The sequence below is a fragment of the Triticum aestivum genome, chromosome 5D (genome assembly GCF_018294505.1).
Source record: "Triticum aestivum cultivar Chinese Spring chromosome 5D, IWGSC CS RefSeq v2.1, whole genome shotgun sequence".
NCBI lineage: Eukaryota > Viridiplantae > Streptophyta > Magnoliopsida > Poales > Poaceae > Triticum > Triticum aestivum.
In genome coordinates this window covers 33923451-33942801 of record NC_057808.1, presented here as the reverse complement: position 1 = coordinate 33942801, position 19351 = coordinate 33923451, and positions in this window count along the sequence as shown.

The following is a 19351-nucleotide window of genomic DNA, read 5'->3' as shown; positions in this document are numbered from 1 at the left end:
TTCGGTACATCAAATGACATAAACTCATAATATGAATCGTCATCGGACATTAAGCGTGCGGACCCTACGGGTTCGAGAACTATGTAGACATGACTGAGACACCTCTCCGGTCAATAACCAATAGCGAAACCTGGATGCTCATATTGGCTCCTACATATTCTATGAAGATCTTTATCGGTCAAACCGCACAACAACATACGTTGTTACCTTTGTCATCGGTATGTTACTTGCCCGAGATTCGATCATCGGTATCACCATACCTAGTTCAATCTCGTTACCGGCAAGTCTCTTTACTCGTTCCGTAATGTATCATCCCGCAACTAACTCATTAGTCACATTGCTTGCAAGGCTTATAGTGATGTGCATTACCGAGAGGCCCCAAAGATACCTCTCCGACAATCGGAGTGACAAATCCTAATCTCGATCTATGCCAAGTCAACAAACACCATCGGAGACACCTATAGAGAATCTTTATAACCACCCAGTTATGTTGTGACGTTTGATAGCACACTAAGTGTTTCTCCGGTATTAGGGAGTTGCATAATCTCATAGTCAGAGGAACATGTATAAGTCATGATGAAAGCAATAGCAACAAACTAAACGATCATAGTGCTAAGCTAACGGATGGGTCTTGTCCATCACATCATTCTCTAATGATGTGATCCCGTTCATCAAATGACAACACATGTCTATGGCTTGGAAACATAACCATCTTTGATAAACAAGCTAGTCAAGTAGAGGCATACTAGGGACACTTTGTTTGTCTATGTATTCACACATGTACTAAGTTTCCGGTTAATACAATTCTAGCATGAATAATAAACATTTATTATGATATAAGGAAATGTAAATAACAACTTTATTATTGCCTCTAGGGCACATTTCCTTCACTTGGTTGCATGCTTAGGTCCCATGCAAGAAATGGGAATGAATGTCAAACACCCTGCCACCGTCACCCCGCCGCAAACGTTGAGATACCTGGTTTTTAAATTCTAGTAAATCCAAAGCTTGTCTGAAATTCATGAAACTTGGCATGCTATCATGGAGCGGCATCAACATGCCATGGTAAATTTTTTTGTCCCATTTGGGGGCAGGTTTGGGGATATGCTTCTCACAAACCAGAGCTTCTCACAACAAGCCTACTGGTTTCAGTAGGGAACGTCCCACCTTTGGGGACGAAATGATATCCATTGCCTCTTATTGCTTTCAAAAAATTTCTCGTGTCAACATAGAACAACAGGAGTTTTGTGTCAATTTTGGGATTTTTCGGGGTTCGTTTGGACATTTTTATGCATTAATTGAGTTTTCAATGCATTTATGTGCATAATTCAAATTTGAACTACACGCACATGCTCTGATGCATATAAATTGGTTGAAAATTCAAATCTGTGTCCTTGGTTGCATGCTTAGGTCCCATGCAAGAAACAAGAATGAATGTCAAACACCCTGCCACCGTCACTCGGACGCAAACATTGAGATACCTGGTTTTTAAATTCTAGTAAATCCAAAACTCGTCTGAAATTCATGAAACTTGGCATGCTATCATGGAGCGCATCAACATGCCATGGTAAATTTTTTGTCCCATTTGGGGTAGGTTTGGGTATATGCTTCTCACAAACCAGAGCTTCTCACAACAAGCATGATGGTTTCAGTAGGGAACGTCCCACCTTTGGGGACGAAACGATATCCATTGCCTCTTATTGCTTTCAAAATTTTTCTCGTGTCAACATAGAACAACAGGAGTGTTGTGTCAATTTTTGGGATTTTTCGGGGTTCGTTTGGACATTTTTATGCATTAATTGAGTTTTCAATGCATTTATGTGCATAATTCAAATTTGAACTACATGTACATGCTCCAGTGCATATAAATTGGTTGAAAAATCAAATCTTTGTCCTTCGGTGCATGCTTAGGTCCCATGCAAGAAATGGGAATGAATTTCAAACACCATGGCACCGTTGATTGCTGGCAAAATGTTGAGATACTTTGTGTCGGATTTCGGGTTCCGGCAAACCCTTGAGGTTCGAACACTGGGGTGCGCACAAAGATCTTTCCTCCCTCTAGCTCGCTCTCAAAACAATCGCAAGGCCTAGCTCGACGAACCCAAAGAACGAGAGACACAAGAGTTTATACTGGTTCGGGCCACCGATGTGGTGTAATACCCTACTCCAGTGTGGTGTGGTGGATTGCCTCTCGGGCTGAGTATGAACAGCAACAAGGGAAGAACAGCCTCCTGAGGAGAGGTGCTCTCGTAATTGGCGAGCTCGGGTGGTCAAGGGTGATCTGAATGATCCTCCCCTTCTAAGGTGGTGGCTAGTCCTATTTATAGAGGCCTTGGTCCTCTTCCCAAATATTGAGCAGGAAGGGATCCCACAACGGCCAATTTCAAAGGGAGACAACTAGTACAAGCTATCCCGACTAAAGGTGGTCTTCGCCTGCCAAACGCTCTGGCGGTGACGCCGTCTCGGGCTCCACGGTGACCTCCGTCATGCCGTTCTGCTGGTCTTGGTATTGTTGGACCGATATGGAAACCTTTGCCTGATGCCTCAGGACTCCTCGCCTGCGCTTGCCTCTTTAGCACCAAAGAGGAAACAAGGACACTGCGCGTGCTGGCGCCCTCCTGGCCCTAGTCGTCATGGCTTACACCACAGGAACCTCGCGAGGTGACCCTTGCCTTGATCTCTCCGCCCCTCGCGAGCCAGCCTGGTGAGGCCGCCCCCGAGGAGGTCTTGTGTCATCCGCCTCGCGAGGCTTGGCCCCTCGCGAGGGTCTTGAGTGTTTGCTGGTGAAGATGGGCCGTACAAGGCCGCTGGTGGAGCCACGCCGTGGGCTGCAGGCAGGCAAGTCTGGGGACCCCCGTTCCCAGGATGCTGACAGTAGCCCCCAGGCCCAAGGCGCGCTCGGACTTGGCTTTGAGGCGAAGCCAAAGGACAAGTGCAGAGCGCCACGGGCCCCAACAGCCTGCGGCCTCGCTTGACGCGTGGCGATTGATTGGATGTGGGCGTCTCTGCTTCCCCACACTGCCTCGGCAACTGCCCAACTTGACGAGTCTCTGCTGCATGCAGAGAAAAATCATCATTACCTGTGATCGTGGGGGTCGCCGGTTGGCCTTATTCCGCTATAAATGAGGAGGGGGGCGGCGCCCCCGTCGCTCATCTCTTCCCGCTCCGCTCGTATCTTCTCCCTTGCTTCACTACCGACGGCGACACCCATGGCGCCTGCGAAGAGGTTCTCAGCCGCAGAGAAGGGGAAGGCCCGCCAGGAGGGGCCTGGCTCACCGCCGCCCAAGAGCGGGCGCGGCCGTCCCCGCAAGCACGCCGCGACCCCCGCCGTGGCCCCTCGCAGCCGCGGCGACGTCTCTTCGCGTGGTGGGAGTCGCCCAGGTCGTGGTAACCCCGTCGATGAAGGGAGGCGCGCCATGGTCGCGCGGCCTCCCAGGCCGCACTTCCACTCGGCGGAGGTGCTGCCGGAGTTCGTCGTGTGGTCAGAGAACCCGGCCGATACCTGGCTTCAGCTCCCGCGCTTCTTTGCCGGCGAGCTGCCAGCCATGGGTCCAGGCGGTCTCTGGCTGCAGGCGGACGGCTGCTGCAGCAGGACTTCATGGGTCGCGGTCAAGGTCTTTGTCGCAGGCAACGCAACCCCGGCCCGCGGCTAGTAGACGTTTGCCCGCGCGCGCGGCCTGGTCCGGCGGTGCTCTCTCCACTTCAAGTACGATGGCAACGCGACCCTCTATGTGAGGGTATTCGGGGAAGATGGCCGCCGCGTCGGGTGCTGCCCTGAGGACAATGACGGCGGTGAGGTGCTTAGTCTCGGCGATGGCCGTGACGAGGGTGAAGGCGGGCTTGTCCTCGGCACCGGCCATGGCTCGTCCAGCTACGGCGACTCTTCTTCCGGCGATAGCTCCAGCAGCGGTGGCTACGACCAGCCGCCACACTGCCGCGCCCGCTTCGAGGGTGGCAGTGGGTCGTCTCGTCGCCGCGCCCCACTGAAGCGCGAGGAGGGGCCTGGCTGAGCTCAGGAGAGCGCCATGGGCCCATCCTCGCAAATTGCCGCGGGAGCTCACGCCACTTTTGTTTTGTTCTTCCTTTCCTTCCCGCATTAAGAGAGAGACAAGTATGGGGTCCCGCTGGGGCGTGCAACAACACTGATTTCCAAGTTGCTATGCTATGTTTATCGTTCCCGTGTCGTGTTGCAGCATCAACGTTTCATGTAGGCGCGTAGGAATAACTTAGCTTGACGCGCTCGAAGTAGTCTCTGTCTCATGAGGCGCGCATTTCCGAGTATCTGGCGTGGCCTCCTTGGCATGGGAGGCATCTAGGAACTGCAAAAATTTGTTAGGAACCTCTTATTCTTTCGAGCCTTGGTCGCAGGCGCAGCTGGCCATGACCCAGCGCTTCGCATCGCGATACCCGAGGGGCACAGATTGAAAGAGGTGCGCCAGCTTGCGAGCTCTAGAGAGGGTGCCTTGTGAAGAACAGGAAAAACGCTCACGAGGGCACCTGTCCAGCCCCCTCGCGAGGCATGCGAGGGAGAGTATGGGTCAAAACAAGGAACCGAGGGCAGAAAAAGGGGCAAAAGGCAATGGAACCAAGCCGGCAAGGAACACCAGAAAGCAAATTTTCATTAAAGAGGGGGCAAGCCAATTGCGGAAAGCAAATGAAAAGACGCGTCTGGCACCTAATCTAGTCTTCTTGTCTTCTCACCAGCGCGGAGCTAAGTGCTGCCACTTGGACGTGGGAGGGAGCCCCCGAGGCCCGAGGGCGGCACTCCTGAGACTCCGGGGCGTGTACAGCCCCACTCAATATTACGTGAGAGTGTCACGAGCGGAGACCTTCACAGGCACCGGGCCTTGCTTCACGGGCGCCAGGCCTTGCTTATTGTATAGAACTTCCGGAGGTGCTGGATGTTCCAGGCGTTCTGGATGGGTACCCCGTCCTGCGTCTCCAGGCGCGCGGCGCCAGGCCTGGAGACGTGGGCGACCCTAAACGGGCCCTCCCACATGGGCGAAAGCTTATGCAGCCCTTCCCTGGAGAGCACCGCCTTAGGACGAGGTCACCCACCTCGAGCGTCCTAGAGCGGATGCTGCGGCAGTGATACCGCCGCAGCGCCTGCTGGTATCTTGCCGCTCGGAGCGTGGCTTCGCAGCGGCGTTCCGCCCCCAGCACAAGGTCCATCTCCGCATGGCGTCCTACTGCGTCTCATCAAACGCCAGGACCCGTGCGGAGCGATGCATGACCTCGTGAGGGAGAACCGCTTCTGCTACGTAGACGAGGAAGAACGGGGTCTCGCCCGTTGGCTTGGTGGCGGTGGTGCGGATGGACCACAACACATACTGGAGCTCGTCGTGCCAGCCCCTGCCGCATGCCTCGAGCTTCCTCTTGAAGGTCCTGGTCTTGAGGCCTCTCAGGACCTCCACGTTGGCGCGTTCAGCTTGACCATTGCTCCTGGGGTGTGCCACCGAAGCGTGGCAGATCTGCGTTCCAAGGTTAGCACAATATGTCTTGAAGAGATTGCTAGTGAACTGCGAGCCATTGTCAGTGATGATGCGATTAGGAACTCCGAACCGGCTCACGAGGCCCTTGATGAACTTGACCGCAGATCCGGCCGGGATGGTGCGGACAACTTCTATCTCCGCCCATTTGGTGAACTTGTCGATGGCGACATAGAGGTAGCGGTAGCCCCCAGGCGCTCGGGGGAACGGGTCTAAGATATCCAGCCCCCAAACCGCGAATGGCCACGAGAGCGGGATGGTCTGTAGGCCCTGAGCCGGCTAATGGATCTGTTTGTCATGGAATTGGCAGGCCTCGCAGGACTTCACCAGCTCGATTGCTTCGTTGAGCGCCGTAGGCCAGTAGAACCCGCTACGGAATGCATTGCCGATGAGGGTTCGGGACGACGAGTGGTGCCCGCAATCTCCGCCGTGTATGTCAGCTAGCAGCTCTTTCCCCTGTTCCCTGGAGATACAACGCAGGGAAACGTCATTCGGCCGCTTCCTGTATAACTCACCGTCCTGGATGCAATACGCCGTAGCCTGTCAGGCCACGCGCTCCGCGTCCTCCTCCTTCTCTGGCAGCGTCCCTTGTGTCAGGTATTCCTTGAATTCCTTGGTCCAGCACCCCTCCTGAGGCTCAAGCGCCAGGAGTAGGCGCGCTCCTGAGGTTGGGCCGCAGGCCAGGGCTCCCGAGGTGGCATCGGCCTCAAAAGCAGAGGTGCTGCCGACGGCTTGAAGAGTCGCTCGTCGAAGATGCCGAGCTCTTGGGGTAGTCGCTTGGATGCTCTCTTGGCGATGTCGCCGGCCTCCTTGTTGGTGCCACGGGGCACGTGCTGCAATTCTAGGCCCAAGAACTTCTTTTCCATTTTGCGTACCTCCGCGAGGTATGCCTCCATGTGCTCATCCCTCAGCTCATATACCTTTTTGGAGAAGTTGACGAGAGGCTGTGAGTCGCCCCTGATTGTGAGGCGCTTCACCCCCAGGGCCACCGCAGCCTTAAGGCCAGCTATGAGGCCTTCGTACTCCGTGATGTTGTTGGAGACCTTCTCGCCATGCTGGAAGCAGAGCTGCACGGCGTAGTAGAGCTTGTCCTGAGTAGGCGAGATGAGCACTTGTCGGATGTGGGGTTCCGGCAAAACCCTTAAGGTTCGAACACAGGGGTGCGCACAAAGATCTACTCCCCACTGAGCTACACTTACCACCTCGCCGCGGATCTAAGCTAGCACGATGAACAACACAAGAGACACAAGGTTTCTATTGGTTCGGGCCACCATTGTGGTGTAATACCCTAATCTAGTGTTTGGTGTGGTGGATTGCCTCTGGGGCTGATGATGAACAGTACAGAGGAGGAACAGCCTCGCGAGGGGTGTTCTTGTGGTGGTGCGGTGTTCTACTTGGGAAGGATTCGATCCCCTCCTACTGCGGTGGCTAGCTCTATTTATAGAGGCCCTGGTCCTCTTCCCAAATATTGAGCGGGAAGGGAGCCAACAACGGCCATTTTGAAAGGGGACAGCCAGTACAAGCTATCCTGACTAAAGGTGGTCCTCGGCTGCCAAAAGCACTGGCGATGACGCCGTCTTGGGCTCCACTGTGACCTCCGTCCTGCCGCTCTGTTGGTCTTGGTCTTGTTGCACCGATAAGGAAACCTTTGCTTGATGCCTCGGTACTTCGCGTCTGCGCTTGCCCCCTTTGCACCAAAGAGGAAACGAGGACACTGCGTAGGCTGGCGCCCGCCTGGTCTTGATCTTCATGGCTTGCATCATGAGCACCTCACGAGGTACCCCTTGCCTTGATCTCTCCGCCTCCTCGCGAGCCTGCCTGGTGAGGCCGCCCCTGAGGAGTGAGGGAGCCCTGGATTAGGGGGTCCTCGGACAACCGGACTATATACTTTGGCCGGACTGTTGGACTATGAAGATACAAGATTGAAGACTTCTTCCTGTGTCCGGGTGGGACTCTCCTTTGCGTGGAAGGCAAGCTTGGCAATTCGGATATGTAGATCTCCTTCTCTGTAACCGACTCTTTGTAACCCTAGCCCCCTCCGGTGTCTATATAAACCGGAGGGTTTAGTCCGTAGGACAAGAACAACAATCATAACCATAGGCTAGCTTCTAGGGCTTAGCCCTCTACGATCTCGTGGTAGATCAATTCTTGTAATACTCATATCATCAAGATCAATGAAGCAGGAAGTAGGGTATTACCTCCATCGAGAGGGCACGAACCTGGGTAAACATTGTGTCCCCCGCCTCCTGTTACCATTAGCCTTAGACGCACAGTTCGGGACCCCCTACCCGAGATCCGCAAGTTTTGACACCGACATTGGTGCTTTCATTGAGAGTTCCACTGTGTCGTTGTTGTAAGGCTTGATGGCTCTTTCAATCATCTGCAATAAGGCGATCCAGGGTGAAGTTTCTCCCCCCGGACAGATCTTCGTATTCGGCGGCTTCACACTGCGGGCCAACTCGCTTGGCCGTCTGGAGCAGATTGATAGCTATGCCCCTGGCCATCAGGTCAGGTTTGGAAGCCTGAACTACACCACCGACATGCACGGAGACTTGATCTTCGACGGATTCGAGCCCATGACAGGTGTGCCGAACAGTCGCGAGGAGCATGACTTAGATCTGCCATCGGACGACGTTCGGGAGATCACACCTACGGTTGCCCCGGCTCTTAATCCGGAGCTCATCGTGCCATCCGAGGACGGATGGATGGACCCCGCCACAGAGGCCGCACACTCAGCGGCGATAGAGCCGAACACAGACTTCACCTCCAATGAGGTCTGCGTCATCGGACCCTCGGACTCGTCTCCGGCCATAGGCTCCGAACCGCGTGCATCCGTGCCTATAGAATCTGATTGGGCACGATCATGGAGTTCACCTCCGCGGATATCTTTCAGCACTCGCCCTTGGGCGATGTGCTAAATTCATTGAAATCTCTCTCCCTGTCAGGAGACTTGCGACCGAACTATGTCCGGTTCGAGTGGGAAGCAGACGACGAAGAAATTCGTTCCCCACCCACCACCCACTTAATAGACACTATCGATGACTTAACCAACATGCTTGACTTCGACTCCGAAGACATCGACGGTATGGACGACGATGTAGGAGAAGAACAGGAACCACCGCCCATAGGGCGCTGGACAGCCACCTCATCCTATGATATATATGGTGGACACGCCCAAAGAAGGCGATGGCGACGAGGCAATGGAGGATTATCCCCTTGAGAAGCAATCTAAGCACCGACGTCATAGGCGCTGCTCTAAGCCCCGCTATAGCAAAAATAACGATACCGGCACGAGACAATAGCGCTCCGGATGGTGCCGAAGACGAAAACAACCCCGCCCAGCCAAGCTTCGAGCAAACCGGACGAGAGGACGGGCAAGCTAGCCCTGAGAAACAGGCAATGGATGGAGACTCGGAGGATGACAATTACATGCCCCTCTCCGAAGACGAGGTGAGCCTCGGCGACGAAGAATTCATCGTGCCTGAGAACCCCATCGAGCAGGAGCGCTTCAAGCGCCGGCTTATAGCCACTGCAAAAAGCCTGAAGAAAAAGCAGCAGCAGCTTCAAGCTGATCAAGATCTGCTAGCTGATAGATGGAGTGAGGTCCTGGCGGCCGAGGAATACGGACTCGAACGCCCAACAAAAAGTTGCCCAAAGCGCAGGTTGCTACCTCAACTCGAGGAGGAGGCATTAAAACCTACACTACCAGCGCATAATGCGGCTGATCGGCCACCTCGTGGCCGAGACAAAGCGGAGTATCAGCCAGAAGTCCAGCCCGCACCCCGCTGCCAAACAAGCAAAAACAAGAAGGCCCGGGGCTCCACACACGACCTGCGAGAAAAATTGGAAAACAAAGCAGGACAATCAAGATCGATCTACGGATCACGGGGGCGTGCCCCAACGCGTGACGATGACCGTCACACCGGATACACTAAAAGCAAATCCGGCCGGGCCGAATACAACAGACCAAACTCATTTGAACTGCGTCGTGATGTAGCCCGACATAGAGGCGCCGCACACCCCCTATGTTTCACTAACGAAGTAATGGATCATGAATTCCCAGAAGGGTTTAAGCCCATAAATATCGAGCCCTACGATGGGACTACGGACCCCGCGGTATGGATAGAAGATTTCTTTCTCCACATTCACATGGCCCGCGAGGATGATCTACACGCCATCAAGTACCTCCCACTAAAACTCAAGGGATCGGCTCGGCATTGGCTGAATAGTTTGCCGGAAAATTCCATTGGAAGTTGGGAGAACCTGGCAGACGCATTCCTGGATAACTTCCAGGGCACTTATGTGCGACCACCGGATGCTGATGACTTAAGTCACATAACCCAACAGCCCGGAGAGTCAGCCAGGAAATTTTGGACTCGGTTCCTAACTAAAAAGAACCAAATTGCCGACTGTCCGGATGCCGAAGCCCTAGCGGCCTTTAAGCATAATATCCGTGACGAGTGGCTTGCCCGACATCTCGGCCAAGAAAAGCCGAAGTCCATGTCAGCCCTCACGACACTCATGACCCGCTTTTGCGCGGGCGAGGATAGCTGGTTGGCTCGTAGCAACAACACAACAAGCAATCCTGGCACATCAGAGGCCAGAGATAGCAACGGCAAGCCCCGACGCAACAAACACAAGCGTCACAAAAATGGTGATAACGCCGAAGACACAGCAGTCAATGCCGGATTCAGTGGCTCTAAGTCCGGTCAGCGGAAAAAGCCATTCCACAAGAACAATCCGGGCCCGTCCAGTCTGGACCGCATACTCGATCGTCCATGCCAAATTCATGGCACCCCAGGAACACTGGCCAATCATACCAACAGAGAATGCTGGGTCTTCAAACAAGCCGGCAGGTCAGGTGCCGACAACAAGGAGAAGGGGTCTCAAAGCGATGACGACGACGAGGAGCCCCGATCACCGAACACAGGAGGGCAAAGGAAATCCCCCCCGCCAATCAAAACGGTGAATATGATAAACGCCACCCACATTCCCAAGCTGGAACGGATGTGCACTCTTACGGATGTCGACTTAACAAAGTCAGTCGCCCCACAATATACACTATGGCCGATCACTTTTGACCGTACGGATCGTCCGGCCAATACCAATCAGGGCAATTCAGCCGCACTAGTCCTTGACCCAATAATTGACGGATTTCACCTCACGCGAGTCCTTATGGACGGAGGCAGTAGTCTAAACCTGCTGTATCAGGACACAGTGCACAAGATGGGTATTGATCATTTGATGATCAAGCCCACTAAAACCACCTTTAAAGGTGTTATACCAGATGTGGAGGCCCGTTGTACAGGCTCCATCACTCTGAAGGTAGTCTTCGGATCACCGGACAATTACCGTACAGAAGAGTTAACCTTCGACATCGTCCCTTTTCGCAGTAATTATCATGCACTGCTCGGACGAACCACGTTTGCTCGATTCAACGCGGTGCCACACTATGCCTACCACAAGCTCAAGATGCCTGGTCCGCGTGGTGTCATAACAGTTAACGGCAAGGCCGAACTCCACCTCTATGCCAAAGAATGTACCGCCGCCTTGACAGTAGAAGCAGCGAAAGGCATCTTTCAATCGAACCTCGAGTCGACGGCCAAGCTCCCGGATACCGTCAAGGGAGTCCGAACTACCCAGCGGCAGGATAGCCCGGCTTGTCCGGAGCTCAATTAAAACACTCCGGCAGTAAACGGAGGCACAACTAGGATAGGCCACACAATGCGGCTTAACCGCTCCATGGCACATAATTATCTTTTTTGCACTTCCTTTGCAGGTCCACTTTCGAGTAGGCCAGGACTGGCGACATGGAAATAGCTCGAATGCGTAAGGGAATCCTTAGAGATGCCCCTTGATGACCATACGACCACGCTACGGATCCGCACACAGCTTCCTCCCGCCTAGTCTCAGCAGGTTCCGAAGTCATATTTATATTTATCACATTATCTGTACTCATACGCATCGACGTGTTATTTTCCAACATGTGGCTTTATATGACGCTTATCTGCTGTTGTTTCTTATTGACACTCTTTGTCAAATGGCATCCGTATATCGCGATATGCCTTAATATGCCAGGTGCTTCATTGTACCCATAATACGGCAATACAGTCCGAACACCTTCACGGTCGTTCGGCACCCCGAACTTATAACATTATATGCATCAGCTCCGAATCATGTCTTGGGTCAATAGTTGGGTTTGCCCGGCTCCTATGTTTTGCTGCCTTACGTTCCGCTATATCGACTAGGGCGGCACAGGGAGAACTACTGTGATTGTGTCCCGGTTCTTCCGGACGAGCACCTCAGTAGAGAAAGCCGAAAACTGACTGTCATGATACGGCGAGAGCTAGTCAGCTGTTCGAGAGGTTATAAAATCTTTAAGGATTTCTTCCGCATTATGCGATAACTAATGCAGCATGCGATGGATCGGTTTTTCTTCCGATCAGGTGCTCATAGAGCCCCTCGTGCGGTCTTCCGAACACCAGGGGCTACGCCTACCTTCCTTTTTGTCAAACTCCTATGGCTAAGTGAGAGTGATAAAGCCTTATAGTCCGATTGCCTGGTTCATTGTGCTGAACACCTCCTTCAAGGACCCAAAATTGGGATAAAGAGTGCTCAGGTTTATCCCGAACACCCCCGTACTTTCTTCGTGGGGGCGGAAGCCGACGACTGGCCAACTCTCAGGATTAATATATAAAACGGCCGCGCAGGAGGAATTTTTTTTCAAATAACAAGCAATAAATAATAGAAATGACCTTGTTTAATAGTACAAAGGACAACATGACTGTATTCATGGAAATATAATGTCCTTGGTGCATTGCTCCGCCGCAAGGCGGGATCCTTTCATGACACTATCATAATATAACTCGGGCTTGCGGTGCTCCTTCCCCTCCGGCGGTCCCTCGGTCATCAGCTTTTCAGCATCCATCTTCCCCCAGTGCACCTTGGTGCGGGCGAAGGCCATTCGCGCACCCTCAATGCAGACCGATCGCCTGATGACATCAAGTCGAGGGCAGGCACTCACAAGCCGCTTCACGAGCCCGAAGTAGCTGCTTGGAATCGGCTCAGCGGGCCATAGCCGGATAATTAAATCCTTCATGGCTAGTTCGGCCGCCTTATGCAATTCGATCAGCTGTTTTAGCTGATCAGCAAATGGCGCCGGATAATTCGGCGCCAGATACTGCGACCAGAAAAGCTTCTCCGCAGTGCTTCTTTCTTCGGCTCGGTAGAATTGGGCGGCATCAGATATGCTGCGTGGCAGCTCCGCAAATACCCCTGGAGAAATCCGAATTCAAATTAGTAAACATGATTTTCTCCTTTCAAATACACGCTTTGCATAGACAAAGCCTTACCAGCCGCAATCTTCCTCGCCGCCTAGATTTCCTTCAAGGCGCCCTGGGCTTCCCCCCGGGCATCGGCTTGGCGAGCTTGGGCGAGTTCGGATTCTTTTCCTGATAAACTCTGGTCCAAGGTCTCACATTTCATCACGGCCTCTCGAAGCTCTTGTTCAGCTTCAATAACCCTGGCCTCGTGCTTTTCGCGAAGTGCCTGCTCTGTGGATGCCTTCTTCTCGGCTTCGGCCACAGCCTTCTTAAGAGCCTCAATTTCGGCCGTCGCCCCTAGAGCACCTCATAAAAATATTTTCATTATACTAAATCAATCATTCGCACTGAATGCGAACAAGGTTTGTGTATACCTTGGTTATGCTCCAACTGCTTCTTCACTCGGCCGAGTTCTCCTTCGGCCTGCTCCAGACTCTGTCTCAGTCCGGAGACTTCCGCAGTATGAGAGGCGGCAGTTGCTACAGACGACAGATGCCATAAAGTGAGTCTTGCGAACATATATTTGATCATCTGTTCGGTTCTTTCTTTCACCGAACAGTGTATCAGGGGCTACTACCTATACTATGAAATTCTTCGAAACCTCACAAAACGTACCTCAAAGCCCGTTATAAGGCTGATACAGGCTTCATTCAGTCCACTCTTAGCGGACTGAATCTTCTCAATCACCGTACCCATAAGGGCACGGTGTTCTTCAACGATGGAGGCGCTCTTTAGCGCCGCTGATAAAGTGTCCAACACCTCTGGTTGGGCAGAAGTTGCCGGTGGAATAGGCGCACCCCCTCCAGCCGAGGGGGGCTGCCTTCCTGATTCTGGAGCCGTACCGGTCTCCGGAATTGCGTCCGGCTGGGGGCCGAATTCAAGATAGCCCCCACCGTCGACATCCATGGGAGCCTTTTCTCCCGTGTGTCCGGCCTTTGAAGCTTGACCCCCCTGGCGCCGCCTTTATGGTCTTCTCCCCCCTCCTTGGCCTGGTTCCCTCTAGGACGTCGCCTCGGTGTCGTTCATATGTTTTGGGGAAAGGGCCTTCGGGGGTGTCCTGCTGTCCATAGCGTACGAACCCAGTGAACCCTCCGATGAGGATGGTTCGGTGCGGGACCACGCCGGACTGCCAAAAAATCATGGATCGATGGTCAAAACATCATGCCATAGTGAGTTCGGATGCGCAAACGTGTTCGGATTTTATATACTCACGAGTTCACCAGGGGCTGGGCCCTGGGATCCCACTCCGGCCTGCTGTCGGCAGCGGCGGTGGATTCCTCCAGAAGGGGGGTTTTTCCTTAGGCGACTCGGCCTCCAAGGATGTGGAGGCCGTCCTTTTCTTTCTTCCCCTCACTAGGGATTGGTCTTCCTCCTCTTCCTCGACCTCTTCGGGGGAAGAGCGGGCATCGGAGTCTTCGGATGCTGTATTTGAAGTACCGCGGCGACGAGGGCCACCGCTGGTCTTTTTGGCCTCCTTCTTGGCCTTCTTCTTCGGCGCCTTGTAAGGCGCCGGGACCAGCATCTTCGTCAGAAGTGGGCCGGCCGGTTCTTCTGCTAGGGGGGCCGGACAGTAGATCCGCCCCGCCTTCTTCGTCCAGCCCTAGGAGAGTGGTGGAAAACACATCAAGCATTTCCCTCGGGTTATGCGAATAAAACGTATGAATTGCCAACATACAATGACTTACCGGACTTGCGGGGCGGGACAGTTGGTACCCATGGTCCATGGCGGAGTCCGGCCATGATTTTCGGGACTTGAAAAGCACCTTCCAGATGTCCTTGTGTGAGGAGCCGAAGAGCTCTCGTAGGGTCTAGTGCTTGGCAGGGTCGAATTCCCATAGACTGTAAGACCTCCGTTGGCAAGGAAGAATCCGGCGAACCAACATCACCTAGACTACATTGACAAGTTTGATATTCTTGTCCTCCATATCCTTGACACGCGTCTGGAGCTCCGACAGTTCGTCGGACAAAGACCAGTTCAGGCCTTTCTCGGGCCAGGACGTAAGCTGCATGGGAGCTCCGGATCGGAATTCGGGAGCTGCGACCCATTTTGGGTCGCGCGGCTCGGTGACATAGAATCACTACTGCTGCCACTCTTTGACGGAATCATTAAAAGTACCTGATGGCCATGTGACGTTGGGCATCTTGCTCACCATGGCACCTCCGCACTCGGCGTGCTCGCCGCTCACTACCTTGGGCTTCAAATTAAAGATCTTTAGCCATAAGCCGAAGTGTGGTGAGGTGTGGAGAAAGGCCTCGCACACGATGATGAATGTCGAGATGTTGAGGAAGGAATTGGGGGATAGATCATGAAAATCGATCCCATAGTAATACATGACGCCACGAATGAATGGGTGGAGGGGAAACCCCAGCCCGCGGACAAAATGAGGGAGGAATACAACCCTCTCGTGGGGTTCCGGAGTAGGGACGATCTGTCCCGCCGTCGGAAGATGGTGGCTGATTTTCTTGGCCAGATACCGGCCTCCCGAAGCTTTTTGATATCCTTCTCCCGGACGGTAGAGGCTATCCACTTGCCTCCTGCTCCGGATCCGGACATTTTTTGGATGGCCTTTGTGGGCAGAGAAGATGAAAGCTTGGGCGCTAGAGTTCGAGCGAGGGGGAATGGATGAGCAAAGGAAGAAGAAGGCGTGGGTGAAAAAGGGGAGTCCTTATCTCCTTATAAAGGCAGCAGGGATCCTGCGCCTCCCCACTTACCCGGTAAACTCGCTTATTCCCCAAGCGCCGTGTTGATGGCGCGGTTGGGTTACCCACACCCGTATTGATGAGAATCCCGTGATAAGGGGACACGATCTCTGCTTCAACAAGACGTGCCAATGAAACCGCCTCGCAATATGTGCAGCAGCTGGTTGAGAAAAACAGTTCGAATAATGACCGGGCCGCGGCGTGATGTCACGCTATGAAAAGTTGTCAGCAGATTAGATTTGTGGAATATTGTACTCTCTACGGTGGTATGTGGAATTTGTTTTGCAGAGCCGGACACGATCCTCGTGTTAAAGATCTTCTATGGACTATTCGGAGAAGGAACCTGCCTTGCAATGCCGAAGACAATCTACGCGCCCGACTCATCGTCATTGAAGCCTGGTTCAGGGGCTACTGAGGGAGTCCTGGATTAGGCGGTCCTCGGACAGCCGGACTATATACTTTGGCCGGACTGTTGGACTATGAAGATACGAGATTGAAGACTTCGTCCCGTGTCCGGGGGGGACTCTCCTTTGCGTGAAAGGCAAGCTTGGCAATTCGGATATGTAGATCTCCTTCTCTGTAACTGACTCTGTGTAACCCTAGCCCCCTCCAGTGTCTATATAAACCGGAGGGTTTAGTCCGTAGGACAAGAACAACAATCATAACCATAGGCTAGCTTCTAGGGCTTAGCCTCTACGATCTCGTGGTAGATCAACTCTTGTAATACTCATATCATCAAGATCAATCAAGAAGGAAGTAGAGTATTACCTCCATCGAGAGGGCCCAAACCTGGTTAAACATCGTGTCCCCCGCCTCCTGTTACCATTAGCCTTAGACGCACAGTTCGGGACCCCCTACCCGAGATCTGCCGGTTTTGACACCGACAAGGAGGCCTTGTGTCATCCGCCCCGCGAGGCTCGGCCCCTCGCGAGGGTCTTGAGCTTGGGTTGATGAAGACAGGCCGTACTGGGCCGCTGGTGAGCCATGCCGCAGGCCGCAGGCAGGCAAGTCTGGGGACCCCCATTCCCAGAATGCCGACAGTAGCCCCCGGCCCAAGGCGTGCTCGGACTTGGCTTAGCAGCGAAGCCAAAGGGCAAGTGCGGAGCGCCGCGGGCCCCCAAAAGCTTGTGGTGTCGGTCGACGCGTGGCGACTTGACTGGGCGTGGGCGACTCCACTTCCCCACGCTTCCTCGGCAACTGCCCGGACGAGTCCCTGCTGCATGCAAAAAAGAGTCATCATTACCTGCGATCGTGGGGGTCGATGGTTGGCCTCCCTTGGGCTATAAGTACGGGGAGGCGAGAGCCCTTGTTGTTCATCTCTTCTTGCTCCGCCTGCTTCTCCCTCCTCGCTTCACCTCCGTCCTCGACGCCGATGGCACCTATCTGCCGGTTCTCAGTTGAAGAGAAAGGAAAGGCCCCCCGGGAGGGGCCTGGCCCGTTCCCGCCAAAGAAACGGCCAGTCCAGTGCCGCCGCGATGAGGTCACGCGGTAGGAGATGACGAGGCCTTGGTACGAGCGGCCACCTCCTGGGTTCCCGCTACCCCTGTACGCCCGGGCCGAGGGCCCCGGAGAAGGAGCCGGTGAGCGACGCTGCCCGCGCCGCAGGCGAGGCTGACGAGCCACGGTGGCGCGCGCCGCCGCTCCTGGAGTCCACGCCGCGGACTCCTCTCGTGAGCTTGTGCTTCATGCCACGATGCCTCCAAGCACCTGGATCCGCTTCCCTTCATTCTTCGCCCTCGAGATGCCACCGAGGGGGCCTCTCGAGCTCTGGCTGCAGCACGCCGACTGCGGTGCTCCTGCAACCGGAGCGGAGGTTGAAGTCGCCCGGGTCTGCCGGACGAGGGGTGCCCTCGTGATTCATTTCGAGTACGATGGCGCCTCCTTGATGCTCTTCAAGGTCTTCAACGCAGAAGGCCGCCGCTTGGAGTGCTGCCCCAAGGGAGGCAGCCGGGACGTCGACGTGGCAGGGGCCAAGCCTGCTATCCGCTTCCTCAATGGCTCCTCTGGCAGCAGCGGCGATACTTGGGAGTCCAGTGACTCTCCCGAGCTCCTCGCGACTCCAGAGACGAGCGACGATAGCTATGTGCCCCCGAGCTCGCGACGCGCCTGGAGCAAGGAAGCGGCATCAGGCCGCTGGCGCCGCTGATCTGGATGAGGTTGGCGCCGGCCTCTCGTGGCCCACTGTTGATGATGGCGTCAGCCGTGGAGGCACGTGCAGTTAGGGCTCCTTAGGATTTCCGTCTTTTGTTCCCTGCGAGGAATCAAGAAAACACCCCGTGGGGGCATGTAAAGGATCCGCGATGTCTTTTGTCGATATTGTCCTTATTATGAAACGGTGCAAATGCTTGTCTTGTCCCGGCTCGGTTCCTCCTTTCTAACCTCACGATGACTTGGTGCTCTACGCTGACAGGTCGCGGTCCCCAGGCAGGCTTCAACCGTTGCTGGTATGCCAGGTCGCGATGTTGTGGTCAAGGCCAGGAGGTGAGCGGCCCGAGGTCCAGTAAGAGCCCCACGAGGCGATGCTCGGGAGGTCCCCTTTAGCGCACAAGCAGCCACCAAAAGGTGAGAAAGGACGGCAGCGTCGCCATCACAAAGCCGCATTAGGTGGAGAGCCTATGTCACATTGACTGACTATTCCAAGTGCGAAACTTATCTCGGAAACTTGGAGTCGTTCCTTTGCGTCGCGCCGGCATCAGGGATGTACCCGGGATATGCCCTCGCGAGCTTCCTCTCTCTTCCCCACGCCCTCCTTAGTGCTCTACGTCCTCAGGTCCCGGCCCTCGAGCGAGCTCAGCCGCCGCTGGTATGCCAGGTCGCGATGCCGTGGACAATGCCAGGGAGTGAGGGCTGGAGAGCCAGTAAGAGCTCCTGAGTCGCGATGCTCAGGAGCCCCCCTTTTAACGCGCAAGAGAATTGCGCGGGAAAGAGGGAGAGCGCTCGTGGGGCTACCCCCTATGAGCCTCAGGAGGTTCCTGTAAACCAACACGAGAAAAGCACATGTTGCCATTACGATTGCCGGCCGGCCATTGGTTGCTCCGAGAGAGTGGTGAGGGCACTGAGGGCCTGGTGAGGTGACGCTTGCGGGGCTGCCGCGGACCAGAGCTCGACCGCTCAGATTTGTCGACGTTGTAGGGACAAACCCATGCGCAAGCGCCGTGCCAAAGTAAGGACCTCCAAAGGTTGGTGTCAATCGAACATGCGGTAAGCACAGGCAGGTTAAGCATGACAGGCAAATCAACCTAGGTAAGCACAGAAAGGATACATGCCACTGGGTCAAGCCCGAGCGGCTTGGGGATGATGCAGCCCGAAGGGCGCCCCCAGCAAGGTGAACTAAAGACATAAGCAAAAGGGATACATGCCACAGGGACGGACCCACGCGGCCTGGGAATGATGCAGCCCTGAGGGCGCTCCCAGCTGAAATGAACTCGAAAGATGTCACCTGGTACCGTTGTAGAGGAGGTGTCGGAGTAGCTGATGATGCGTAGTGAAGAGCCCGGCCCTCACGAGCCATTAGAGCCCTGAGCCTCGGGAGGCTCTGGGGCCCAGGCGGTTCCTCCAGGACCGTCTGCATCTCTGCCAGGACCGCGCGACGCCTGGCCTCCTGAGCCGCCAGAGTGCTCCACAGATGGCGTTGGCAAGTAGCAGCCGTGTTCGGCAGGCCGAAAAGCATGCGGACATAGCTGTGCGGCCGACCCTCGCAACGTCCCACGCGCGAGGGCCAGAAGCGCTCCTGAGACGTGGCTCGGTTGAGCCCTGGGAAGTCGATGCAGACGCGCAGCCCACCACCATCGCCTGGATGGGGAGCTACGCCGGGCAGGCGGCGATCGCCGCGCATGACTC